Source organism: Filicampus tigris, chromosome 13 (assembly GCF_054856515.1).
Source record: "Filicampus tigris isolate MCC_2025a chromosome 13, RoL_Ftig_1.0, whole genome shotgun sequence".
Lineage (NCBI taxonomy): Eukaryota > Metazoa > Chordata > Actinopteri > Syngnathiformes > Syngnathidae > Filicampus > Filicampus tigris.
The window spans coordinates 19,568,622-19,589,743 of NC_141229.1; the positions used below are offsets into that span (position 1 = coordinate 19,568,622).

The 21,122-nt window shown below is 41.3% G+C and overlaps 1 protein-coding gene across 3 annotated transcripts in view; it reads left to right on the forward strand.

The window, feature by feature from the left end:
- The first annotated feature begins 614 nt into the window (after positions 1-614).
- lrfn5a (leucine rich repeat and fibronectin type III domain containing 5a) overlaps positions 615-21,122 on the forward strand; it is a 157,231-nt gene continuing 136,723 nt past the window's right edge. For 2 of the 3 annotated variants that reach the window (XM_086049974.1, XM_086049976.1), the window contains exon 1: positions 615-1,511. The gene's annotated coding sequence lies outside the window, so the exon portion shown is untranslated. Of the gene's footprint in view, positions 1,512-1,549; positions 1,669-21,122 lie in introns of those variants that run through there. The other variant, XM_086049975.1, reaches the window with a different exon arrangement.

Sequence of the window (21,122 nt, forward strand, 5' to 3'; positions counted from 1 at the left end):
CAGCAGAGCGGACGTGTGTCGCCCGCAGGAGTATAAAGAAGCATTTCGAAAGAAGGCCGCTTTAAATCTCAGAAATGTGAATAAATTGGTTTGCCTCAGCGACTGAGGATGAGTAGAGAAGAGGGCTGTCTTGTTTTGTGATTAAAGGAGGAACACACGACATGATGATACCAATGGGATTTGTTGTTGTAATAAAAAAAATACATTACATATGAGCAGTATGTTGAATGTATACAGTATATCCGTCTTGTGTCTTTTATCTTTCCATTCCAACATTTACAGAAAAATATGGCATATTTTGGAGATACTTCGAATTGCAATTGATATTAATTACGATCAATTATTTTTTTAAGATGTGATTAACTCAATTAAAATTTGTAATCGTTTGACAGCCCTAATATATATATATATATATATATATATATATATATATATATATATATATATATATATATATATATATATATATATATATATATATATATCACTATCCCTCTAATTCAACTCCTTTCTCCTCATTTTCATTTTGAACCTTCCGTCAAATATTTTATTTTGAAGAGAAAACAACCGGAAGTGGACTTCACTGAGTGCCGTGGTTTTACTGCTGTTACCCAATGCACTGTGTGGATTAACTGCAAGAGAAGCCATCACCCCGGAACGAGGACCAGCCGAGTTCTGTTATTCACTTGTCTGTGGCCGCCGGGGAAACCCTAACCAGAACTTCATTGTAACCTTTGCACAAAATATTTTTTCTCCACACCATTTTATTATTGTTGTTTTTATTTTCCTCCCGCGGACTACAGTGGAGACACAATGCTGATTTGACACAGATTCACAGCTACGATGAGAGAGAAAAGGAGAGAGCATCTTGCGACTGGAAAGTAAATTAAAATGTCTTGTTGAAAAGGTTGCACTTTTGACATCCTTAGGCGCGTATCATTTTCTTTTCCTAACCACACACCTGAGCTAGTTTTTGGAATGCGTCTTGCTTGGGATATTGGTCTCATGTAGAGGAATTCTTCGTGGGTCACCTGCGCGAGGATAGCGACCGGCGGGGGGTAGGTGGGGTGGGGGAAGCAAGCACTGGTGGGACGGGGTGCAAGAGGCAAGGGTAAAAAGGGAGGAGAGAGGCTCCGTGTCAAGTTCTCACGAATGGGATTCTTTACTAACCTTGCGAATGGAGGGATGAATTGCGGAGAAAAAAACGGGGAGAGAGAGCAGAAGAGACGGAGGCGAGAAGAAGGACGCCGTCGACTGCTGTGTGAATGCAGAATGGACGCACCCCTCTGGAAGACTGAAGTCTAAACCGAGACGGGATTTACATCCACCTCGAGGGATATTCATAGGTTTACCCCTGCACATACTGAACGGCCCTAATTCTGCCGTTTGGAACCTACGTTGTGGAGTTACGACTGTGACTGAATTGTAATGATGGGATTTGAAGACATAACGGAGCCCTGACGCTTGGGCATCGAAGGAAACCAACAAAGGTTGTACGGACAGGAAAGGAGGTAAAGTTTTTTTTTCCATATATTATTTCAATGTGCAGTTTGACTTCCATGGATCCGTACAAGGATGTCATCCTCGCTCATCGTGTATTCATTTGAGTGCAAGATTTCAGTGATGGAATGGTTACTGGCGCTGAAGAAGAGTTACCAGCTCTTTCTGGTACGTTGGGTGTCACCATAGGACGATGTGCTGGGTGGGGTGTATAGGTTACTCTCGGAGATGAGTACATACCAAGGTCACAATATGAGTCGAGTGCAAGTTATACAGGTGGAGAGTGCGTGTGCGCTGTGTGTGCGTGCGTGCGCGCGCGCGTAATCCTTGGCCGGATGTCAGTGCGCTCAGGCTCAATTCCACCAGCTGCCTAGGGTGAGCAAACTACGCGCGCGTGTAAGAGGAGCTGTGTGTGACTTAAATGGACACGGATGAGACTTGGAGCCAATATCTGATTAGTCAATCCTTCAGAAAATAAGACAAAACCCGCACCTTATGTTGTGCGTCACATTTTTGTACCTGCCTCCATCCCGAGAGGGGCGGGCAAAGGCTGTGTTTGTGGCATATTTGTGTGTCGTATTGTAATGTAATGTGCAGTGCGAAAAAGAAAGGTTAACGTCTCACTGGTGCAAAAATATGAACGCGCATGAACAGCATCGACAGCAAAATACATGATGTTCGTAAAATATTAATGTTTAAAGTGAACCATTGCTTTTTGACGTTTTGTGCGTGTGCAATGGTCTTTTTGTGTGCGTGTGTAAGTTAACAAGTCAACTCACTTACACATTATATATAAATATATATATATATATATATATATATATATATATATATACATATATATATATATATATATATATATATATATATATATATATATATATATATATATATATATTAAGAATGGCATAATTGTGGTTGTCTAAGGAAGGTCTGAACTTCATATTATTCAGTTTGTCATTTAATTTGAATATACGATGTGTCGGGATAGGAGGATTCTGCTCAGTGAAAAAAAAACATTCAGGTCCACCCTGACTTTGCCAGGCCCCACCCATATGTACATATATATATATATATATATACATATATATATATATATATATATATATATATATATATATATATATATATATATATATATATATATATATATATATATATATATATATGCAGTATTTGCAAGTTACTTCCAGATGTAATATAGTAATATATTACATATTACTAATGACTTGCATGTGAAAGTAATATGTTTCTTTAAAATATTGTGTGGGTGTCACCATGGGACAGAGCTATTTGCAGAGCTAGGCAGTTGACCCTTTTTTGCCGGTCCGGCCGCGACCCTCCATCCTTGACTTGGGTACCCTTCCGGCATCGACCCCTTGCCCTTATTCATAAGAATTATCACCCCCCGCCCCGTTCCGCCCCCGGGCACCCCCCCCCCCCCAAAAAAAAAGGTGTCCGTGATTGACGCTGCCGCGGGAGCGATGCGAACGGCAGAGGCTTTTTAAGGATCACTAGCTGGCAAATTTACTATTCAAACCCGCTGTGGACACACTTCAAAATGCACCACTAGTACTTTACTACTTACCCAACTGCGTGTTTTTACTTCCATTGCAAGCCCCGGGGTTGGTTTTGTCGTATTGTATAATTATTTGGGTCCAACAGACGGCCAGAAGTCACAGTCAACAAGTTACTTATTTATTTTGCAGACTTCCCGTTCTTCACGGTCTTCAAAATAAAAGCATACCAGCAAACCACTGTACACAGCAGGTTTGCTACGGCATATTTCCGGAAGTAGGGAAGACGAAGTGCATGAACTCCACCTTGATGTGCCAGTGTCATCCTTGAGTAAGTGCTGCACGCATCTTGAATATACTCGTGGACACAAGTTGTTTTGAAACAAGTCGGGGGCGTCACTTCAAAAAGACAGCGACAACAATGGATATCGTGCCTGCTACAACCATAAAGGGACCGAGATGACTAGACGATGCATTTAATTTAATTTCCAAACTAGTTTGCTTTGCAGCAACAACGAGCTGCGTGCTGCATTCTCTCCTCTCCGTCCTCGTAATTCAGTCTTAATATATGAAGGCATTACATTAAAAATCTGGAACTCCGATTTACCAGATAAGTGATTGAAACTTTGACTCAAACACACACAATTCACGCTAGATTTCTGTATATGACAATGATTTATTTTCTACAGCTATTGAAATCCAAACGAAACACACTACAGTGTTCAGAAACAGAAATAGAAACACAATAAAGAAATCCTATTCTAAGACAAGTCGAAATAAATGAAGAAAGCAAATATCAAAGAGGTTTGTGAGGAAGGGCCTATGGGGGACCGGACGATGTGTGTGTGTGTGTGCATGTGTGTGTGTGGGTGTGTGTGTGTGTGTGTGTTGTGCGTGTGTGTGGGTGTGCGTGCGTGCACGTGTAATGAGCAGTGAGCTAGCGTACCAGGCCAAAATCAGCTGACTTATACCAAGCTCTACTTGATTCCCAAGTTAATTATGCGCCAATCGTCTGGCCCGTAGGAGATTGCAAACTGCACTTACGAGTGTGGGTTGTTGTCGCCCAGCGAGGAAAGGGGAGGAAGATTTTGCCACGGAGGATGACGTCACAGGGGAGCCAGAAGGAGAAGAAAAAGTCTAGTCCAGAAATGAAAAAAAAGTTCAACCAAGGAAAATTGATCGCAACGGCCACGGGGTTCTGCGGATTAGCACGCAGTGTGGTTCGGAACAGGTGGGGCTACCCGTTTCAGGCGCCCAGACACTGCTCGTACGAGCGCGTCGGCTTTTTGCACACACGCTGTGATTCCCGTTTTGAGGGAAGGGGCGCACCTTTTTTTTGAGGAATCGGCCGCGCTGTGCTGGCTCGGTGGAGGCTAGAACCTTGATAGGGCCAACAAAGATTTGAAGGTCCCCACGTGTGCCGTGGTTGGTCGATGGGCGACTCAAAACAAAAAGAAGCAAATGTTCTGACCCGAGACGGGTCAGAGGGTGGCTGGTGACAAAGAAGAGCTACTAAAGCCACTCTAAAAAAAAGGTGTAGAAGGTTCACGAGAGATTCTCAAGAGAGTAAGTTTGGAAGCGTTTTGCCAGAGTCTTGAGAAGAGTTCCTAAAAAAAAAAAGATTATTTTCAGGAGAGTGAGTGTTTGCTTTTAGGAGAGGGAAAGTCTTTTTTCCCAGGAGAGAGAGCGAAAGAAATTCTGCACGGCCTTTTATACAGGACGTGCGCATATTAATGAGAGGGGGCTGCGCCATCGCAGCCTCTCGCTAGTCTCGTCCACTATTCAAATGTGCCGTTGATTTAGTCAGAGTCAAGCTGGATACTTTCTCATCCGTATTTGTAATGATGTGTTTACTCTAATAAAGTTTTGTTGAAATCGGATAGTACAGTACAACAGCTGTGTTTATAGTCGTGAGCACAGTGCGCTCCCGGCAGGCCAGCGGCACGGACGACTTAGACATCGCCAAATAAAGTGTGAAAGTGTTTGTTAGTGTTGTCTTAAAACAGCTTATCTTAACTACAATCCCATGTTGCATTTTATCCAAAGGATGTTTGATGCTATTGAGTGAAAGTTAAGGCATAATTCACTCGGTGGCCGTTCTTCTTCTTCTGCTTTTTCTTTGTTTTTAAATGAAGTAAGAGACAACAAAGGGAAGAAGAAGAAGGAGGAGGCAAAGAAGAAGACGCGGCCATTTTTACGTTCACTTTCACAATGATGACGACGACAAGCGTTTTAAAGTGCAGGATTTTACCTTTGGATAAAATACACTACGACATTCTAGTTAAGGTAAGTCAATCAGAGCTGGGCACTTGACTCTTTTTTTGCACGTCCGGCCGCGACCCTCCACCCTTGACCTGGGTATACCCTTCCGGCTGCGACCCCCCGGCCATATCCGTAAACGTTGTCGGCCCCCCCTACAAAAAGAAAAAAAAAACGTGCACGATGCCCCCACGGGAGGGATGCAAACAGAAGAGGTTTATTTCAAGACAATTAGCTGGCTAACTTACTATTCAAACCCGCTTCGGACACGCTTCAAACGCGCCACTTAACCACGTACTTACTTACCCATGTAGTGTATGGACCTACTTTTCCAGGCGTAATTATTTGCCCTGTGATTTCCTCAGTGCACCGCGACGTGCGTGGAGTGATATCATTTCAAATTATTATTTCAAATTAATTATCAGTGATTCAACTTGTCTGTGAATGAATGCCGTTTATGCAATAAAAAAAAGCTGAGCTCCGAGACTTCTCCAAGTTATTAAGTTGTGAAAGACAGAACAACCCATTTGCGTGTACTTACTTCCATTGCGAGCCATGGGGTTGGTTTTGTCGTATTGTATCATTTATTTGTCCAACAGACGACAAGACTGCAAGCAACAAGTTACCTATTTTCCACACTACCCTCCTTTACACTTCCTTGCCTTCAAAATAAAAGCATGCCAGCAAACCACTACACAACAGGTTTGCTATGGCGTATTTATATTTCCAGAAGTAGGAAAGTGCATGATTTGCCAGTGTTATATACTTGAGTGCTGCGCGCAGCTTGATTTTCCTCCCGGACACAATTTGTTTGAAAGAAGCCTAAAAAGTAGCCTTTCACAGAGTAGTCTGAGATCAAATTTGGCCGCCTCGCGAGCACGTCACACACATGAGGGTCGATTAGTGGGTCGGACTAAAATCCACTTCCGGCCATGCTTAGTCCAGCCATTTTTTAAATTTGTCATCCCCGACCCCTCCGCGCCAAAAATGGGCAGTCCGGCCGGGTCTGTATATATATAAAAGCTCCATAGACACTGCAGCGACACCTCCGGAACCCCGCCCCGAGTGCAGTCTGTAGTATCGTGCACAACTGCACATGACAAATTTCTTGCACCTACTTAGCCTAGCTTATTTAAAAACAATAAGATAACCAGTGACTAATTTGTAGTTGAAGAGGACAATATCATATATCTTCTTGAATTTTCCGTATGACACATTAATCAAATATATTACCAGGAACAGTGAAGTTGGCTGTTCATTAATTATTCCAAAGAGATCTTTATTTTTAGTGTGTAGCAAGAGTACTGTAGCATACTGGCTGGGCACAGTAGGAGTTTGATAGAAGGGTTTGTGTGGCACCAGGCACTGCCTTGTTATATGTCCCACCCCTTCACACCGCAGACAGATTTGTTGCTCCTCATTTGTGTACCTTGGTTGAACTTTAGGTCTGCCTCCCCTAAAACCACCCTCGGAAATGGTATTCGTCATGATAAGTCCACAGACCGCATTAGATAACACACCAATAGCCATTCCCTGTTGAGGAACTACTTCCTGCAGGGTCACATGCAAGTCAGTTTGAACATTACTGGTCTTTTGCCGCTGAAGTCATATCTTTTTGGTTACTATCTCGGTTTCTGTTCCTTGTCACACTAGTCGTGTGTGATTGGTCTTCGAGGGTCCACATTATTGCCTCATCTCTTACATCAAATAGACTGCTCTTTGGTCTCTCTCTGATGGGCCTACGCAGTTCACGCCCAAGGGTGGAGTCTCGCATTCCCTCAATGAACTGATCTATAAGAGCTAACTGAGCATCGGCTACCACGTTAGGAAACTGTTCGATGGCCAAATTGAGCAGCTGTGAAAATTCATGCAAATCTTCTCCATAGAAAGCATTTAGGAGTTACTGTAGGTGTAGTGCGTTTTTCTCGAAAGGCTTCATGCAAATATGAAAACACACCACTGGGCTGCTTGGATTGCCCCGGCATGCAAAGTTTGGCCTCCTCTAAGTTTGAACCTTTTAACAGTGAAATAATTAAGTCTGTTTGGTGTTCCCCTTACAGACCCCTTGTTCTTATTGCCCGCTCAACTTCCTCTACAAACCCGTCAACAGTGTTAACATCTTTCCCATTTTCACCACATAAAGGTATAATGTGTTTGTCCCTTCTAATGTGAACAATTGACCTTGGCTGAACATTACCCAAATTAGCTAGACGTGATTTTACTGGCTCATATTTTCGACTGAGTTCCCTACTTTGTGACTGTAATTCGGTCACACTGTTACCTCCATCATCCGAATGTAAAGAACTTGTTTCAGCCTTGTGGCTGGTTCCTGCCATGACAGCAGCTGCATGCATGGTCTCCTCTGAAATTTTCAGGATTCTGTTACAATATTTTCAATACATTTAAGCGCAATAGTCACAAAGGGTCAATAATTCTAGCAGCTTTGAAGCTTCAAGCAACTCGTGACGATGCGAGCACGCCTCACATCCAGCAACACCATCCGCAGGTTGCACACCAAGACGTCACTCCATCACCGTCCCACACTGGCACCAGGACTGGGCCACCTCTAGACACTACTGTTGTCTATTGTATTCAAACTCAAACTATCCAGTACAATCTCAGAATTTGATAGGAAATCTCACTTCTGACACTAAAATAACCAATCATGGCCTAGCTTCAGAAAACAGGTGAGCCATGATTGGTCGTTACCTGAGCCCTAAACAACTATGATGTCATTTTCAGTCGACAGAAAGTGACAAAATGGCCGCCCCCTGAGATGGACAAAAATGGGTGGATTTTATTGCTTAACTCATATTTCCACAAACGTAATATTAATTAGAATGCCGTGTTTAGACAAGTGGGGCTACATAGAACATACAAGACAAATACAACTTATTTGTCAAGACGCCATGGCAGCTCACGTGCGCAGCTATACTTGCCTGCAAGAAGGGGAGCAGCTTTCAGTGGCATTGAACGCTTGCCCAGGCTGTCTCCCCAATACAATGCGGCATTTTCTTGGTCAGATTCCGATGAATCTGAGTCAGTCTTGCCATTTTCCAGAGAGTATATTGCTCAATTTCCCCATCAGTACCACAAAATGGGTTGCCGGAGGTACACTTTAAACACTGTGTATTGTATGGTTTTTTGTTTGTTTGTTTGTTTCAAAATCAAATTTAACTTTATCCCCTGAATTTGTCCCATTTTTAATTGGTATTCAGCAATTACTTGCTGTACACCAATCGTACTAGTTTGTCCTGGACAAATAACTTGTATTGATTGGTCAAGGTAATAAAACAGTATATGCGCATGAACCACTCATAATGGTGTTAATGGTCCATGGATCAGAAATCATTATGCAAATGCTCTCTGGCATTAGAAAGAAAGTGAGAGCATGTGAAGAAGTGGTGATTTTTACTAATTTTTTATTGATTGAAGTGTCCTATTTGTGTGTGTCATTCATTACCCGCCATTGGCAAGCATTCACAGGGCTTTACCACACGCAATGATCGCCAGTCATTCGCTTTTCTCTCTGAATGAAATTAAACTTACCACCATTGTCTTCCCTCCTTCGGAATGCCGTCAACCATCAGACCCCAACGGGCGGGCCGATGTCCAGTCCAGGATCATTTAAGGCCTAGATACACAAATCCGACGTCGGAGGTCAGGAAGCATCGGGGCGTCGGATTGCACCGTCTGATTGGTGTAGTGACCACCGTCGTAGCATCAGACCCCGTCAGAAAGCGTCTGGTGGGCTTTCAGCCTGTTGATTTGGTCACTCTGATTGGCTGCTAGCTAGCAAGTCAGCATGAGCTGAGCGGGAAGTGACAAATGCGGATAAACATTGAGCACGCCTTTGCTGCCTTAATCTTCTTTCAAGTACAAGAGTGATGATTGACAATGTAAGTGTTTTTACGATGCTGTGTCAAGAACGTGAGGGTTTACCGTGTGTTACATACATCAGCGGTCATGGAGACATTGTTACAGCTTGTTCCAAGGCCTCAGCGTCCAACCACGGGATGCTCTATGATAAGAGCACCGTTCCTGCTTCGCAGAAAAGTCAGCTGCATCCTTCTCACACTCTCTTTGCAAACAATTTCAACTTACATGATACAAACAAGGTTATACTGCATAATAAATGCTTAAATGCTCCAATACTTTGAGAATAAATATGGGATAACGTATGTACAATTATTCTAATAATATACGCGGCTTCAAAAATATGTCATGAGTAGGGAAGGGAGACGTTTTCCAGATGTCTCTTGAGCTCATTTACAGTGAAACGCCGCCTATTCGCAGATCATTCTTCACAAATTCACCTTTTCACATTTATTTCTTGTGGAACATCTCCTGGCGGCACGGTGGTCGACTGGTTAGCACGTCCGCCTCACAGTTCAGAGGTCGTGGGTTCGATCCCGGCTCCGGCCTCCCTGTGTGGAGTTTGCATGTTCTCCCCGTGCCTGCGTGGGTTTTCTCCGGGCACTCCGGTTTCCTCCCACATTCCAAAAACATGCATGGTAAGTTGATTGGATACTCTAAATTGCCCCTAGGTGTGATTGTGAGTGCGGATGTCTCTGTGTGCCCTGCGATTGGCTGGCAACCTGTTCAGGGTGTCCCCCGCCTACTGCCCAAAGACAGCTGGGATAGGCTCCAGCACGCCCCGCGACCCTTGTGAGGAGAAGCGGTACAGATAATGGATGGATGGATGGAACATCTCCTCAGCTATTTGATGAAAAACTCACCTATTTGCTCTTTTCTTGCTTTCTCTGTAATGATCTTAGATGCCACAAGCCGGCACCAAAACCCTTATAAGAAAATAGTAATTGGTGTTGAGAAAGTATGTTACCTGTGATACCTCTCAACTAAGAGATTTTTGTGTATCTGGGAGAAGCGAAGTTTAGCCATGGTTGTTAGCAGAAGCAACACAGTTTTTTTCTAAGGGTAACATTGTCAAATGAGTTTATGGTTTTTTATACTAACTATATTATACTATAAGTTTTTTTTCTGTTAGCAGCAGACCTCAGTCACTTAGTTTACTGTATACCATCTTTTTTGTCTATAGTTCTCCCCCACCCTACCTCAGGAAAGACAAACGTGTTGACTGTTATCAGGCCTATAGTACAAGGAAGTAGAGTCGAGGCTGTTAAGCCTGTTCTTTATAGGGGCTGGGGGATTTTTATTACAGCGTCTTTCTTCTTGCCCTCTGTTTATCTCAGCTTTCAGCAGCAGCTTTCCTTTACTCTCTCTTTAACTATCTGACAGAGGCTTGCAGGATCCTGCAGAGTGGATGGTGGAGCTCTAATTCAATTTATTCCACTGCTGAAAGACAGAGGGCTGAATAAACAGAACCAGAGAGAAGAGATAGTATAGATGTGAGCAAGAATGCTGGTGACCATGTTTGTTAGCTAAAATGTGCCTTGTATGGGAGTTTGACTGTCATTGTGACATCTGAATTGATTTTGTGGACACAAATATTGCACAGTTTCCTCAACAGTCAAGACAATTCATTTCAGGAGGCTGTTCCCGGTTTTATTTTTCTAGTTTTTGTTTGAGCTCTGAATTCTTGTTTGTGAGGTGTTTTTTTGTGGGGTTTTTTTCCCCAACATAATTAATTATTAGGTTTTTAGGTCAAACTGCAAGCATATTTTTTTAGCCATTGACAGTGTAAAGCCTGACATTCAATAATTAGAACAAGTTTGAGTAATTTGAAACATTGAGACAATCAGTGTTACAATTAACACATTTTTGGACACAGAGTAAACAGTATAGAGTACTATATCTGCACATCAATTCCTAACTAATAGTTTCCCTTTCTCTAATGGTCTGTTGTTAAACCACAGTGCCTCTAAATAGATGGCCTCTCTCTGCCAAGGCAGGATTAATCTAGTTGGCGCTTGGTGGCTGTTGTTAAGTTCACACTTAAGTACACCTAAAATTACAAATAATTGCATAGTGTAAACATGTCTGTTGTCTTTATAGTTTTTTTAAGTTTCCTTCACAAATCAATCAAGAGTTGAAAATGTTTGGAAAAGGCCAGGCGTTGCTAAATTTCAACTACACACTAATTCACATCAATCATTTTGCAAAAGTTATGCTATTTATGATATGTTATATACGAAAGTATATATACATGACACTGTACAAAAGTCTTAGGCCACCATTGTATTTTTCATTTTAGCAATGCCATAATATTGTGTTATGTTAAACTAAAAGCCTTATTTGATTTTCATGAAGCTTACTTTTTTGTGAACGCCAAAGCGTTAGTGTTGTGCTATCAAAACAGAATATGCATCTTTGATATTTAGTTTTTTTGCCTGTCCATGAATATGGAATGCGGCAACATTTTGTCTGTACTAGTTTTAAGCTTTATAGTTGATTTATGTTGCACTATGTTTTTTTTCTTCTTTTTTTATGTAAGTAGTCACATCCCGGTCAATTCCTCTTCACGAGTTGCATTGCTCGTAAAAAAGTCCAGATTAATTATTGTTAGTTATTCAGTGATTGAATGACTGACCTGCTAAATGACTGTATTTAACTTATACTGTACATATCATACATTAGGAAGCAATCAATGTTTTGATGTATTTTTCTTTGTTGTAAATTAAGACATTATAGGTGTACAACATTGTAAATTGTTTGGGTATATGAACGGGAAAACAATCAGTCAGATCTTTTCTGATTTTAGAAGGGTTATAATCATCTTCCATCCATCTTCCACACCACCTATACTGTACAGGGTCGCGGGAGGTGCTGGAGCCTATCCCAGCTGACTATGGGAGAAAGGCAGACTACAACCTGAACTGGTCGCCAGCCAGTCGCATGGCACACACAGACACCGTCACTGAGCGGGATCCCACGCCCATCCTACGCTGCCCATGCACAACTCAGGCGTGTGCACCACTACACCATCATCGACTTGTTATAGTCATCTTTTAAAATCATAATGGATTTCCCATCTCAAACTGGTTTTCGTTACCCCTTTACATTTGTTGGTGGAATTTAAAATACAGTATTTTTTTTTTATGTGAGACCAGACATGGAACTTTACTGACACACATTGTATGTAACAAAATTCAATGAAATGTTCCATTTGTGGCGGCACGGTGGTCGACTGGTTAGCACGTCTGCCTCACAGGTCAGAGGTCGTGGGTTCGATCCTGGCTCCGGCCTCCCTGTGTGGAGCTTGCATGTTCTCCCCGTGCCTGCGTGGGTTTCCTCCGGGTATTCCGGTTTCCTCCCACATTCCAAAAACATGCATGGTAAGTTGATTGGACTGTCTAAATTGCCCCTAGGTGTGATTGTGAGTGCGGATGTTTGTCGCTGTGTGCCCTGCGATTGGCTGGCAACCAATTCAGGGTGTCCCCCGCCTACTGCCCAAAGACAGCTGGGATAGGCTCCAGCACGCCCGCGACCCTTGTGAGGATAAGCGGTATGGATAATGAATGAATGAATGAATGAATGTTCCATTTGTCAACTTCCTGCACATATTTGTGCCATTTTTAACAGAGTGAAATTAGAAAAAAAAAGGTGTTGAAGCTGAATTATAAAATGACAGTATTCAAACCACTAAATTCAAGATGGCCATATTCAAGCTTTGAAAGGACTTTCTGTCAACTCAAGCACTTTTATCTTGATACTATAAAAGCTGTAATTCATGCTTGAGGCTTCAGACTGAGCACTACATTCTACTCTAGGGCTGAAGTGAGGAATACCTGCACTCGAGAGCTAATTCCCTAATGTCGCTCCCGTGCAGAAATGAGGAGACACCGATTCCGGTTATGGTTGTCTGTGGAGCCGCTTGCGCACACACAGCTACAATTAGAATGTGGCAATGATCTCGCTATTCAGCAGCGGCTTCATGCAAGCATGATCGACTTGCAGTCTGGATGCAGAGGCGGTAAACATACCACGCTCTGACTGAATCTTGAAGGGGAGTCTGAGTCCTTAGACATCTCCAATATGACAAGAAAAAGTTGTTAGTAGCTTTTTTAATAAAAAGAGCCACTATAATTTGCAACAGTGTCACTCTCCGCATTGCTTTGCCTTCTACACAACACATTACGCTCAATATGGTAATAATGGTAACGACCAGAGCTGGTGAGTCCGTCCCTGGGCCGAATCGGTCGGACCCTCCGGCCCGGCCGGATGCCCATTTCGGGGGCGGGTGGGGGATTTTGGGCGACAAATTTAAAAAAATGGCTTAACTAAGCATGGCCAGAGGTGTATTTTAGTCCGGCCCACTATCGGCCCTCTTGCGTGTGACGTGCTCGCGAGGTGGCCAAAATTCATTTCAGCCTACTTGGTGAAAGGCTTATTTTAGGCTTGTTTCTACTCCCGTGTCAGCGCAAGCGACAACTGCTGTAATAGGGATTATGGGTGGATTTTGCATCTTAATTTATATTCCACGAATGCAATATTAATCAGAATGATGTGATTAGACCTAATGGAGGTGCATAGAACATTTATTTAAAAAATGGGTTGCCTCCCTTTAAAGTTTGAAACCATAATTCAAACTATTTGAAATGTTATCTATCACAGTTTATCAGTAAAAATGTTACATGCAGTGTCGTTAAAACATTAAACGTAAGCCTTTGTGATAACTGGTCATGGGGAATTTTGGTCCAATCTTCTCGGCAGAATTGTTTTTACACAGTTATATTAGAGGCTTTTTGAACTGCCTTTTGAAGGGGAAATCAACCCAAACACATTTTTTTTCAAGTATATGTTCCGATCAAGGTGGAAGCAGTGTGCGCTCGCCCCAGCATAAATCTATGTAGCTCTGCTCACTTCCACATTTCCTCATTCTCATATAAATCAGCCACGGAGAGGTTAATCCTTTTGATATGTTGAAGTGGTCATTAGTAAGGATGTACACATAAATGTTGGTGCCAATTGATCACTGTTTTTGGACGTTATAAGCAATGAAAGTACAATGATTTCCAATGGAGAGTTTGTAATCGGGCGGCACGGTGGTCGACTGGTTAGCACGTCCGCCTCACAGTTCAGAGGTCGTGGCTTTGATCAATCATGGCTCAGCTTCAGAAAACAGGTCAGCCGTGATTGGTCGTTACCTGAGCCCTGAGCAGTAGTGATGTCATTTTCAGTCGACAGAAGTGACAAAATGCCGCCCGCAAAGATGGCTAAAAACGGGTGGATTAACTCTTATTCCACAAACACAATATTTATCAGAATGCCTTGTTTCAACTAGTGGGCTTGCATGGAACATATTCTTGAGAAAAATATGTTAGGGTTGACTTCCTCTTCTGTTAGCATGATGTTCCCTTTATCTAATGTTGTGTTATTATTAAACCAGATGAAACAGGTCACACCTCCCAAAACATTTTTTCTTCGCAGTCCACAAGTTCTCTCTAAAAGTCTTTGCAATCATCCAAATACTTTTGTTTTGGGCAGATGTGAGACATGCCTCTGTGTTGATTTTTGTCATCAGTGATTTTTGCCTGGGAACTCTCCCATGGATGCCATTTTTGCCGGTGTCTTTTTTTCCCCTTTGATTAAGTCATGAACACTGCCTTGACAGAGGCCAGTTGGGCCAACAGTTTTATATGTCCTTCTGTTTTTTTTTGTTTTTTTTTAAACAACCTCCTGTATGAGTCTTCCCTTTCACTCTTTGAGTAATTTTGGTTGGCCGACCACTCCTGGGAAGGTTCCCCACTGTGCCCAGTTTTCTCCATTTGTGAATAAAACCTTTGACTTGAGCTTAGGTTCAACTTCCAATGTCTAGGAAATGGCTTCATCACCTTTTCAACTGGTTGGTTTCATTTGTATTTATTCATTTGCCAGGAAGGGGCCAATACTTTTTCATGGCATAGTTTATAGAGCATAGTATACTTTTACTGGCTGGCCGCAAGCACACTTATTTGAGAATTAATCATTTCGACAATCTGTAAGAACATTTTCTCAAATTCAAAATTGTCAGTACAATTGTCAGTTTTGTGGAAAATTACTCATTTGAAATCCAGTTGCGAGTTCTTTGAAGGCAACATTGGTCGACATCTAAAAGGTTGACAGTGACAATCACGGCTTGTTTTTGTTGACTTGGGTCAAAACCCTGCAAAAGAAGGTACTTCATGATATGTACCACCAATATGCAGCCCAACTGATGTCGATTTTTTGAGGCAGATGCTGATTCCAATATTTGTCAGAATAAAATTCCGATAACTCTTTAATTGTCCAAATAATTTAAAAAATAAAATTATATATATATATATATATATATATATATATATATATATATATATATATATACATGTATTAAAAATGAATGAATAAAATAGCTTTTGTTTAGTTGCGTTAACTTTACAACAAAGAAAATCGTCCGGCCGATTAATTGGTCAGGCCCTTGTAAACGATATGGAAACATCACTGCCTTGTTATTGAAAATTTAAATACAAGTGACTACACTTGTAAAATGTAGACACAAATCTGCATGTGTTTCTTATTGTTTATGTAACAATGTAGAGGTGTGTCTCAGAATTCCAAGATACATAAAGGTACAGTACAATACCCATTTTAGACTTCACTTCATTGCTAGTGAATTATCAAAATAAAATAATGTACATTTAAAGCAACTGCGCTACAATACCCTCTATTCAGGGGACACCGATATTTCTTTGAAATGTCTGAAAAGGACATTTTATTTTTGGTGCACCTTTTGCATATTGTAGGTACGTTGATGAAAGGCCAGTGTGTTAACTGAGATAAATTGGCGAGAGGGTGTGGGTTAAGTCATGACGCCTCCTGTAAATATAACTGTTACTGTCAGTCTAAGACTCTAATTACAAGGACAAGAAGGTCATCATTGTGGATGTTATTCCCCAGCAGATGAGGGACTGCACACTGAGAAGATTAAATGTTACATTTAATTAAGAGGCCTGGATTCAGGAAATCAGAGATCAGTGGTGGTCTATGCCAAAAGCCGCTACATTTAGCCTAGCTTGTTAGCACATACCATCTGTTCACACAGATTCAGCCCATAAAGCAACTGCAAGCTATGCTATATGGCTTTGTTTACTGCTATGCTGCCAATCTTCTTGAAAGGATCTATGAGTCATATAAGGAGTCGTGTTATACAACTCCACATTTTATAAAGGAGTAGGCCTATGCTAGAATGTCTTTGTTTTGTATTGAATCTCTCTGTTAAGTTTTTGTAAGCATTTTTTAATTGCGTCTTATGGTTTACAGACATCAATGACTTAGAAATCACAGCCTTCTTGTTAGCTAACTGTAATTAGCTAATAGTTAATCCTAGCACATTGCATTTTTGTTATCCTACTGTTTGGACTATGAACCAAAGTCTTTTACAGCTTAACATTGCAGGGCACACACAGACACCGTCACTGAGCGGGAATCGATCCCACGCTGCCCGCACAGAACTCAGGCGTGTGTACCACTACACTATCAGTGACCCTGCAGCATAATATAGGCATGCAGAAACAAATGAAGAATAGTACTTCTTGTTCTACTGTTAGGGACACAGTAAGATGCTCTAAAATTTTTATTATTTGTAGACAATAAAGAATATATGTCTGTGAGAATTCCCAGATAGCAAGATATGGGTGAATCAATGTTGAAATATGGTTTGGCTTAAATGTTGAATCTACATTGAAACCTAAAGTACAAATTATACAGAAAATGCAAGATGATCAAATGTTGGGTCAACATTTGCTTTTCAACCATATATCACACAACATCAAATGTTGATTCAACCATCATCTAAACCAGAACCTACATGCACATTTTGGTAGATTTTTTTTTATTTTTTATTGAATCAATGTGTACAGCGCTTTTTTACCTTGGGCACTCAAAGCGCTTTACACTGTTCTTCATCTCCCTACTGATGACCCAGCATCAGGAGCTAGCAGTGGTTCAGTATCTTGCTCAATGATACTTCAACATGGTCGCAATGGCTGGGGATCGAATCCACAACCTCTGGGTTGGGAGACGACCACTCTACCACTGAGCCATGCCAGACCACTGTATAAAAATATTAGCTTAGTCCACTACAAAGTGTTAGCTTTTCCCTTACCCAAATGTATTAAAAACCTATGACAGAAAACATGTTTAATATTCAAAAATGTATTAGAAGAGATCAAAATATTGCGTGGAAAGGGCTAAGAAATGAAAACGTTTCATGAAATAGGACCAACACCAGCGTGCTCAGGGCAACAACAAAAAATCAGTCAGAAAAAAGTGGTTAAAAAATAAAATAAAATGTATATACGGAGAGCGAGAGTGAATGAGAGCGAGAGAGAGTTACAGTACACACACCTTTTGCGGTTGAAAAAGGCCTGTCCCCCTCAGAATATGCCCCCTTCCCACCCCCCTCCGCTGAACTGGAAAAATTGAGAAGGGCAAACGTAGATAACACAGATTCAACATTAATTAAACATTGACCTTTCAATTTTTTTAATTCAACCAAAATACAATGTAGATTCAACAGCATCTTTGAATCACAAACTTCAATGCTGACAAAATGTTGTTGAACCAACGTTGATTAAACATCAGTCTTCAACTAAAACCAAAAATCAACCTTCTTAACCCTAATTCAACATTGATAACATCTTTTGCTATCTGGGTTGTTAATTTATCTGACTACATGTGTTGTGTCTCCATTTGTGGTTAATGTGGTAAATGCTTATGAAACTGATAATTGATGCTAAGCGTTAGCATGCAATAGTGTTTTGTATTGTTTGTTAACCATTAAGCCTCTCAGCCTCAAATCAAGTTTTAGTAATAATTTAGTAGAAACCGTGAGTAAAAAAAAGCCTCATATAATATGAATGTGTATTATTTATGGGATTAGCAATTAGTTGTTGCTAATCTGCAACACCTGCCTGGAGAGGGTTAAAATAAGCCGACTTTCAAATTAAAACAATAGGGTTGTTTCAAATATACAACATTAATTCTCTTAGTTTTATGTTTAATTTGACAGTGAACTGGCAGTGTCATTAAACCAATTGAAATCTCTTTTTTTTGCTGAATTGATCACCATTTGCTAATGGTCCTTTTTGTGAAGTGAGTTGCCACCATATAGTGCTCGTATATCAAGTTTGGCCCCACAAGTCAAAGCAAAAAATAAATAAATAAAAAATTGACCAAATGACGGCTCCTACCTTGAATAACTTGTAAATTGGCTCACTAGTATCTCACAGCTGTACTTGGCCAATAAAATAGATTTTGATTGTGATCTGCGGTGTTGAAATGATTCTTAAAATACTGAGATACCGAAATGTGTTAAGCAAATGATTAATACCTTGGCTTTCAATGTCATATGATTTCTTACAACCAGAAATGCATAAGAATAAAATGCTTTTAACTTCATACAACAATGAATTTAGTCTCTTGAGCCTAAGGTTAAACAAAAAAAAAAAAACAGGGGCTAAAAAATAAATACAGCCGATGCAACATTGTATGCCTATAATGAAATAATTGCAATAAAGACGGCTTTACTGACTTTTAAAGTAAGCTAGGTTCACACTGCAGGCAAATATGACCCAGATCGGATTTTTTTTGCATATGTGGTCCTTAATCAGATACGTATCCGATTTTTTACAATGCGGCTGCAGTCTGAACGGCCAGGCCAAAATGCGCTCCACACAGGCAGAGGGGAAGTGCTGTCAGCAGGGCGATCGAATCTGAAAAGTTGTTTTGAGTAACACTATTGACTTTATATTTTACTTTAATTTAATCCCCCTTGAACTATGAAGCATAAAGTGGACATTTGTGGTGATAGTAATAATCCAGCCACGGTTCAGATCGATTCATTTTTTATGCACCGCTATGACGTGACGTCATCGTTTGTGATGTCTCCATGAAATGAGATACTGTATTAAAGCCTCGCCTCATAATTTGCCCCAAATTCTGTATTTATTTTTACCTCCTACCTAATTGCTTCACTGTAGAAATGCCCCGACATGCTGGACCACATTTATTTCCGCAAACAACGTCGGGAGTGACGTCGTCTCTTCTTCTGCGCATGCGGGTCACTTTGGTGAAGCTTGTGTTCATACAGCAGACAAGACTGAGGTCGCTTTTATAATGTAATATGCAGAGCTGGGCAGTCCGGACCGGTCGGACCCTCCGGCCCGGCCGGATGCTCATTTTTGGGGCGGAGGGGTGGGGTTGACCAATTTAAAAAAAGTGGCTGGACAAAGGACTAAAATCCGGCCCACTAATCGGCCCTCATGCGTGTGACGTGCTCGCGAGGCGGCCAAATTTCATCTCAGCCTACTCGGTGAAAGGCTTCTTTTCAGGCTTCTTTCAAAACAAATTGTGTCCGGGAGGAAAATCAAGCTGCGCGCAGCACTCAAGTATGACACTGGCACATCATGCACTTCCCTACTTCCGGAAATACGCCGTAGCAAACCATCTTTGTAGTGGTTTGCTAGCATGCTTTTATTTTGAAGGCAGGGAAGTGTGAAGGAGGGGAGTGTGGAAAATAGCTAACTTGTTGCTTGCAGACTTGTCGTCTGTTGGACAAATAAATTATGCAATACGACAAAACCAACATCATGGCTTGCAATGGAAGTAAGTACACGCAGCTGGGTTGTTGTGTCTTTCACAACTTAATAACTTGGAGAAGTCTCGGAGCTCAGCGGTAACGGCATTCATTCACAGACCAGTTGAATCACTGATAACACTTGAAATTATATCACTCCGCGCACGTGGCGGTGCACTGAGGAAATCACAGGGCGAATAACTACGCCTGGAAAAGTAGGTCCATACACTACATGGGTAAGTTTTTTTTTGGGGGGGGGGGGGGCGTAGGTAGGAACGGGGCGGGGGCCGACAATGTTTACGAATATGGCCGGGGGGTCGCGGCCGGAAGGGTACCCAGGTCAAGGGTGGAGGGTCGCGGCCGGACGGGCAAAAAAGGGTCAAGTGCCCAGCTCTGGTAATATGAACGCTTACACAAAAAAAATCTGATTTTTTCAAAAAATATGGTGGGCATTAAGACCTGCGGTGTGAACCTAGCCTTAGAGTTATAGTCGCCTAAAGAGATATGACCTAATTAGGGTCCCTGATGATTTGATAAGAGTTGATAGGAGTTTGATCATAATTTTTATCACAGAAAATTGTTTTAAAGCTTTTGAAGTGGCTAAACAGTTATGATGTTCTCAAGCAGACAAAGGCAGTAAATTTAACTGCAGGCTTCTAAATGTCTCTCAGCACCTTTGTTGTGCCATTCATTGTTTCCAGAAAGCGAGTTTAGTTGGGGCTGTTTGAAAATGTTATTGCAGACAGAATGACGTGGTCAAACCTTCACTAATTGAAATATGTTACTCATAGAATGTAAATATTTCCACAAAAAATACACAGTCATAATAACCAAAGTGGGCACCTTTGGATAAAAGTTTGAATGGATACAAAATACCAGATAGCATCTTTTTTTATTGTTATTATCTTTAATGCAATAGAATAAGCAAATGGAGCGTGTATGTTGTTTTTTCCTTGGGGGCTGTTTGTCCACTTTAATGAGCAGCCAATTTGACGGTCAGGATGGCTTGATTGCTGCCACCCTGCTGACTCCCACCTCCACACAAAACACTCTTGCAAATCAGAGCGCACACACAATAACATCAGTGACAGACGGATGCAATCTTCCAGACAAGAATATTTTCTTTGCATCATTCAACTACACCTGATGATGTTTTGAACTGACATAAAGTATGAAGCTGTTAGTCATATCTATTCCCTTGAAATATTTTCTCCCCAAAAGAATTAACAGGTTCTGCTAACACTTGCTTCATTAGTTTTCATCAGTAACAATCATATCTGCAACGGAATTGTTCTGAATTGTGAGGTAACAGTGTGGGCCAACTCAACCTT